General features: G+C 35.7%; 1 pseudogene; it reads right to left on the bottom strand.

Annotated features, from left to right (window-relative positions):
* Positions 1-504: 504 nt before the first annotated feature.
* On the bottom strand, positions 505-1,438 carry LOC102017959 (annotated as a pseudogene).
* Positions 1,439-8,616: the final 7,178 nt, after the last annotated feature.

Below are 8,616 nucleotides of genomic sequence, written 5' to 3'. Positions count from 1 at the left end.
CTACTAGAAACATAGAGACTATTATGAACTTCAGATTACCTGTACATAGAAAAATAAATACCTATGGCCCTCAGATGAGAGTATAAAATTAAAGTTACTATAGATAGAATGCAAAATGGCTTGTTGTACATGTTGGTAATATTTTGTTGCATATTATAACTACAAAGAAATCTATTTAGCAACAGAGTACAACAAATGTATTTTTAAAGTGTTTATTCCTTCAAGTTTTTACATACAAAATAATTTATCAATAACCAGTGAAGTGATTTATGTTCTGTAGTCACTTTTTTATATTAAGAATTAAAAATAAATAGTTACAAGATAATTTCAGGTACTTTTAAAGGAGAGCACAACATGGTCACCTTCAGATTGAAAGAAAGCAGATGCTAATGACTTCATCATGTCCAAAAGTTATGTAGTGGATACATGACACTGGAAAAGAGTTAAAATCATTTTCCCTTATTGAGTCTTCACAGTAGATTTCATTTTTTTAAATAATGACTTTCATTTCTTTCTATAAAACACTAATTTTTGAGTCAAATTTTTGAAGGCTTGTTGTACTTGCTGGTTCCTCAACATGTAAATAAAAGGGTTTAACATGGGAGCAACTGAAGTATTGGGAACAGCTACTCCTTTGGTCAATGACGCTCTTTCATTTGCAGAGGGCGTGATGTACATGAATATTCAGCTTCGGTAAGAGATGGAGATGACAATCATGTGACAGGAACAGGTGGAGAAAGCCTTTTGCCGCTGAGTGGCCGAACGGATTCATAGAATGGAGCTCAGGATGCATATGTAGGAAAGAATCACCAATGCCAATGTGAAGAGCAGAGTGACAAAGGCAAAATAGAAACCAAATGTCTCTAAAAACAATGTGTCTGAGCATGAGAGCTGTAAGATGGGAAAGCAGTCACAAGAGAAGTGGTCAATGACATTGGAAGCACAGAAATCCAACTTGAGGATGAGCATGAGTGGTGGGAAAATGGTCAGAAACCAAGACAGATGAGAACTGAAGACCAGAAGGTGACAGATTTTCTTATTCATGATGGTGGTGCAGTGCAGAGGCTTGCAGATGGCCACGTAGCAATCATAGGACATAGCAGTTAGAAGATAAAATTCCAGACACACCCAGGGAGATGATGAAAAATAATTGAGCTAAACAGTTGTTATGGTCTCGACTTTAGTAATTATTGAATACAAAAATCTTGGGATGGAAACACTGGTGAGTGTGATTTCCAAGAAGGAGAAATTCCGGAGGAAGAAGTACATGGGAGTCTTTAACTGTGAATCTAACAAGGTGAGAATGATGATGGTCAGGTTTCCAGCGATACTTAATATATAAGCTATAAATAAAAAGATAAAAATGGCAGCCTGAAGTTTTGGGGTCTTCTGATATACCCAAGAGTAGAAACTTGGTAATCATTCTGTGGTTTCTCATATTGATTTTTTTTTCTTTCAACAGTATCTATCGCTGAAAAATGAAGCAAAATAAAAAGTGTGTATTGTGAAGGATTTGAAATTTCAAATATAGAAGAAATTATCTCCCATGAAAGGAAGCAATGGCTCTTATACACATTAGAATTTTCTGATATCTACTCCTTTATATCATAGAACAAAATGTTACATTCATTGGTCATGTTTAAACATCCATCATTGGTTATTTTTTGCAAAGAATCTCTTTATATAATCAATTTTTTGTATATGCAATATACCTTTGAATTATGGTTTTCCACAATAATAGTAAAATTTTGCTACAGCTTCCAAATTTATATATGTTAGAAGTGAGGCATATTTTTCTTTTAATTTGGTGTCACTTAAAATTTTATACTATTTTTAGTGGAAATTGATGACCTAATTACAATAACAGCTTAATAATACTGATGATAATTTTTATTCTTCCCATATATTATTTAAGCATGGTGGTGGAAATAAAGTGTGGTTGATAGCACAAAAATAAGAATGAAAAGGGTCTTGGTGGGAATCAAGAGTACACTTAATTTATTAATAAGAAAACAAAGGCCAGAGAAATTAATTAAAACTCACAAGCCAGAGCTTGGTAATATAGTTGTATTGCACAGTGCAGTATTTTTATGGCCATTGCTTAACAATTGACTACTTTAATATACTCAGTTTGTAATATTGTTCCTATCTTTTTCCAAGGACAATAAGCAAATCACAAGGCAAGTTTTGATGCAAAAATATACAGCAGTCTCCTTCCTGAAACTAGCTTCTAAGAATAAAAAAGTTTTTTTCATACAGTTTACTTTATAGACACCAGAGTTCTCAGCTGTGACGTTTGTGACTTCTATCTCTCCTGTTCTCTTTCCTTGTCATGAGAAAGCAGCATTATGTCTGTGGTATGAGATCGCAGGTTCTACAGCAAGAACTTGATGGTTTTGCAGGTGATGAGTAATAAACCTGATATTGCTCATTTACTCTTTTATTTTTCTTAATATCAGCAGTCCTTTTTTATAAGAGATACACTTATTTTCATGAACATATTAGAAAATGCCACTTGAAATGTAGAGTCTCAGTGTGGTTAGAAAAAAACTGAAAATATTAAAATTGATATTGCTAAATATGCTAACATGGTAATTGATGGATCTTTGCAAATTTTTTGATGAAATGAACTTTTGGATAACAGACAAAAACACATTTATTGACTAATATGAAGCATAATTTCTGATCTGTCTGATAATACCCAGGAAAAATAATCCCAAATTTTTCTTGATTTATTTAAAGTATTAATGTGTTTTGTATTCATAATATAATTTGGAGGTTTTATCATTTAGTTAAATGTTGCTTCAACCCATTACATTAAAAATTCTCACATAGAGAACATACTGGCTGGATTTCACATAAGATTTCTAGCAGTGTTGGTAAAAAATAAGAATAAAGCTCTCTTTTACTTATTTTATCATTCCACACAGAGACATTGCTCTGACATGAACTCCATGACTCGCTATTATAATCCTGAGAGTTTGTAAGGTAAATTTCCTGGGATTACTGCTTTAAGATTCTGAAATGTAAAATATTTAGAAATTGTCTAAATAAATAAAAACCAAATAGCGCATCAAAAAACACAAATGTACCTCCTCTTGTTATTCTATATGTCACAAAGAAACTATATTGAAGACAGAAAGGATGCAAGCGGAGCAACTTTACGAGAAGCAGAGACGCCACGCCATGCAGTGAAATAAAAGCAGAAGCGCACCAACCAGCGAGGACAAACAGCCTGACTCCCCTCTGGCTGCGCTTAATTTTCCTAGTTCAATGCACACTTGGACTCTGCATATACACAAGGGATCACTTTCTGTCAATTCCTTCGGGGTTGGTAAAATTCAGAATTGAGACATTACAGAATTGGACCCCTACTCGAGGGTGATTTTTCACTCTTGTATACATCTCAGCCTGCACAGAGTAGACTAAATGAGTAAAATATTTTAAATACTTTTTAATATATCAAAAGAGGAGTCTGGGCTTCAGTTTTCCCTGTTTATTTTTAAAATTAATGTATGTATATTGTTATAAGAGTGAAGTGTCACTGTACTACGTAGAGCCATACAGAATAGTGCTTGGGTTTCCAATCAAGCTTACATTCTCACTCTTATTTTCAAATTAAACGGTATGAAACATGTATAGTATATTCCATTAGCTATTTTTTCTATGCATTCACCACAAATACATTTATATACATACTGTCAGGAAGAATTCTTTTATTTATATAATTCTTTACACAATTTTACTAATGCAATTTTACTATAAGAAATATTCTGCAATTTTGCTAGTATTTTGTTTATAGTTAACAATATGGGTATCTTTCCTTATCAAAATTTATAAAAAGAACTCATCCTTTTGTAATCATTGCATAAAATACCATAGAAGACTGATATATATAATTTAAGAATTTTGTTTGGATGAAAGTTATGGAGTTATGTTATTCTAAATTCATATTGTTAGATACAATACTCCAATATATTCCTATGGATTCATTGGCATATTTACAATTATTAGCATAATATATGTGAAAACTAAATTTTGATAGATATTTTAGCATATTCCTCCCAAGACGAGAATAAATGATTTTCATTATATCCTAACCAATTCTGGACATTATAAATCAATGAAAGATTTTAAGGCAGAAAGAAATTATATTCCAATTCATTCAGTGATAAAGATAATATCATCAACCCCATGTTGCAGTGTTTGGATTCTGAGGCTAAATAAATACAATTTCTTTGTAAACTTGAGAAATTTTTTCACCTTTCTGAGTATTAGTGTGCCCATCTAAAATGGGAAGGCTGATAACTCTAAGTCATAGTAAAAATTAAATGTGATAATATATAAAAATCATTGAGTCCATTATCTCATTTATTATTAAGAAATACTCAACCATACTAGTCTTACATGCTGCAATGTGTTTTCAGGGCCTTTCTTACTTTTAATTTTTTAAATGATGGGATTCAACCCAAGAAGACTGATCAACCTTCTTTGACCTCTTGGTAGACTATTCTTCTCTGGACAACCTTTTTCTACATACCTCAAATTTGGAAAAATATTCATTTACACTTAATGGTTCTAGGTGTGTGCTTTCTACATTTGTATCTTTAATCCATCTAAACTTATTCTTTTCATTAAGTTTATTGGTACAATTTCAATATACATAATGATCATATTCATCATAGGGAGTTTGAAGTTACTCTTTTTCTTTGTATTATTGGAGATTAAACCCCAGAACCCTGCACATTCTAGGCAAGTGCACTACTGCTGAATCATTGCCCCTCTAGCCCCAAAACTTACTCTTGTAATAGATACTGGTCTTGTTTTTTCTGCATTTTGATATGGTAGCCAATATTCTTAGCACAATAAGGCTGGAAGCGATATGAGAGTCTGGATAGTGAGTTACCAAAACCACCAATTTCATGTTAGGCTTTGTTAGCGAAACTTGGAACCCAGCATTCTAATAAGATCCATGTGAAATCTTTCACTGGCTATGGAAATGAATATTTTGAATATTCAGGACAAAAACAGAGCTTCTTTTTTGCAAAGCTTTACAAAGCTTTTACTGTCCCCCTAACATTTCAGTATCACTTCATATCATCTACCCTCAATCTTCACTTTTTCCATTCCAAAATACCTGTAAATTTTATTATGTATTTATTTTAATAATTTTATGCTTTCTTTTCCACCTCAGTACATCCACACATTTAATTCAGCCTGTTAGAAGTGGTGAGGGTTATTTTGTGCCATCATTCACTGCTACTTATTCAACATTCTATTTCAATTCTTTCTCTTTAGGACAAACTTCTCTGACTCTTTGATTTTCTTAAATGCAAGTGTTTCTATATTGCCCCATGACTAGTATCTAATGCATTGGAGAGCACAGGTTACAGGACATTTCCACTAATGCAGACAATTTTTTGGGCAGTTGGGGAGAAAGAGAGATTTCTTCTTCATTTGCCCTTAGAAAATCAACTAAGTACATGCCTGAACTCAGGCCCTGTGTCACCATCCCTTTGATCTCGTGGAATTGTCACCATTTCTTGTATGTGGTAATCTTTATTCTTCCTCCCTACAGAATAATAATTATTTAGGGCTATTGGCTAAATAATATACTCATGATCATATTAGGTCTTATTGCCACCAAATATCTTGCATGGAGGTTTCAAAGATAAGTTCCTATCATCTTATCAATTCATTTTGCCCTCTTATAGCTTCCCCCAATCACCAATTAAACTTCTCTCCATCTTCTTCTTTGTCGGTACCTCCTCGGTTAACTTAACAACAATGATTTGGGTAGTGGTTTCTTAGGACTTGCAAAGTATAGGGAAAGACAGCAAAAGTAGGCACATGGGATTATGTTCTATTAAAAAGTTTGTACAGCCAATGGAGCAGTTAAAAGGGTAAATAGACAATGCATGGGTGAGGAGAAAATATTTCAAGTCTTATGTTGATAAAGCCTTAATATACAAAGCACATAAAGAACTGAAGCAATTCAAAGGCAAGAAAACAAATAATCAAATTGAAATATGACAAAAAACTTAAAAAAGCATTTCACAAAAAAATACCTGTGCAAATAGTCAATATTGCATCAAAAAATGTCCAGCGTCAAGGAAACACTAATTAAAACCACACTGACATGTGACCTCATACATCTGAAAATGCCTCTTGGTTATTTTTCTTTCATTTCTGAGACAAAATACCTGACACCCAGAAATTAGGAAGGACAGGTGTTTAACTTACAGTTTGTGGAGGTTTCAGTCCATTCTTGGCTGGCTCCAAAGCAGAGTGGCACACGGCAGAGGGCAACTGTTCATGGCAGTGGAAGACAGCAAAAGCAACAAGAGCAAAATGGAAGAGTGGCAAGCAGGCCTCTTTCCCTCCCTGTTATTGTATGCAAACTACCCACCCCAGGGGCAGGTGCAGCACTCACACCCATAATCCCAGCTTTGGACCTTGGATCAGTCATAAACTCTAGAAGCTGTAGTTCTAGACTCATGACTGCATGAGGCACTGGAGGGACATCCAGACACAAACCATCACACTCCACCCCTGCTCCCCAAAGACTCACGTACAACCCTTTATTCAAAAGACATTTTAGTCCATCTGTAAGAGTTGCCAAAGGCCTAACAGTTCAGCTTTGCTGAAAAGTCCAAGCCCCAAGTCTCTTCAGAGATGTAAGGCAAACTCTTTAATTATAACCCCCCCATATAACTGAAAAGTTAAACACTTCCAACTTTCAATGGTAGAAGATAAATGTTACCGTTCCAAAATGTACAAACAGGATACAAATCACTGGGAACAAAGCAAGTACAAAATCCACCTGGGCTAACATTATGTCCTGTAGTTTTATGTCCAGCATCTGAAGCAATCTGTGGCACATTGTGAGCTCTAAAGGGTTTACATGAGTCCACCCCAATGGCACTTTTGGTGGTTATAGCTCCTAGGGTTTTTCTCTTGTGCACACTTTGCTCTTTTTGCAGCTTTTTTCAGACAATTTGCATGTTTGGGTTTTTTTTTTTTCTTTTAACCTTTTGGGGTCTCCACTGCATGTTTTGCTTTACACTCATAGCTTTATATACTTCCCTCTCAGGGGCACACTGCCTGGCCTCCCAGGCCTTTTGAAATCGAGGTAGAAGTCTTTTTAACCTCAGAACTCTTGCATTTTGTATATGTCTAAAACCAGTGCCACGTGGATGATGTCAAGGTCTCCTGCCATCTGGAGTAGTAGCCAAGATTTTTTTCTCTCTTGGCTATAGGGGTTGAGTGTCTAGATTGCTGAGCACTCTGAACATGATTTTGAGGAACAAATTTTTTATGTCATCACCATTTTGGAACGTGGTGTAGCCGCTGCTGCCATTCTGAAATATGACACTTTGCAGCTTTTTTGTCAAGGCAAGGTCTTTCACCTTTGCAGTTTTGAGGCTGCAAAGGGTGGAGACTTGCTTCTTGTGATGCCTTCAGGCCATCTTTTATATTTTTGCATTTGTTTTTGTTTTTGTTTGTTTATTTATTTATTTATTTATTTATTTATTTATTTTTTGCAAGGGAGATCTCCTCAGCTCTATCTTTGTAATCCACAGCTTTACTGGAGCTTTATTTCTGGCGAAATTTTAAATCATCCTGCTGGGCTCTTTGTTCTTGATTCTCAACATAAATCTGGCTAAAAGCCCCCAACAATAGCCATGCCACTGCCTCAATGTTTAACTGCCTTGAAATTTCTTTTGCCAGAATAATTAGTCTACTGCCCTTCATCTCAATCTTAGGCAAAGTCTCTGGACACAAGCAAAAATGCAGACGCTTTTTCTGCCAAGCCTAACATATATCGTCTGGAGTCCAGCACTCAGTGCAGTCCTTCTTCCCAGCAGAAACCTCTTGAGCCTCATCTTTACTGGCAGGATCTTTATTAGCCTTTTGGTTTCTGACCAGAATCTCCCAAACAGAACAGCCAAGGTGCTGCAGCTCTGCTGTTTCAGGCTGCATCTCTGAACCTTTTCCAACTCTTCCTACAAGCTGTTTCCAAAGGCTCTTGGACCACAGGGTCACATGTAGTCACAGCAACAACCCCACTCTTGGTACCAAATTTTGTCTTGGTTACTTTTCTCTCCTTGCTAAAGCAGAATAGCTGACACCCAAAATTAAGGAAGGAAAGGTTTATTCAGCTCAGTCTGTGGAGGTTTTAGTCTATACTTGGCTGACTCTAAGGCAAAGTGGCACAGGGCAGAGGGCTACAGTTTATGGCAGTGGAAGATTGCAAAAGCATCAAGAGCAAAAGGGAGGAGAGGTGGTAAGCAGCCTCTTTTTCTCCCTTATATTGTAAGCATGCTACCCCCACCCAAGGGGCCATATACCACTCACATACTCCCTTGCCATCCTCTTGCACAGGCTCAGGATGAATACAAGGTAAGCACTCTGACTCCCTGCTGAACCACAAAGTTAGCCTTCTAAACTTCTCAAATTGACAGACTAAACAACATCCCAAAAGGTTAAGAGCATGTCCTGTTTACCCCACAATGCAAAACTACTAAGTCACTTAGCCAAACCTCTATACTCCCCAAGATGACACAAAGTATCAACCTAAACACCTGGATTCCTTTGTTACATCTTTCTAAATCA

The sequence above is a fragment of the Chinchilla lanigera genome, unplaced genomic scaffold (genome assembly GCF_000276665.1).
Source record: "Chinchilla lanigera isolate Chin_1 unplaced genomic scaffold, ChiLan1.0 scaffold00057, whole genome shotgun sequence".
NCBI classification, from domain to species: Eukaryota; Metazoa; Chordata; class Mammalia; order Rodentia; family Chinchillidae; genus Chinchilla; species Chinchilla lanigera.
This window is presented reverse-complemented; position numbering and strand designations above follow the sequence as displayed.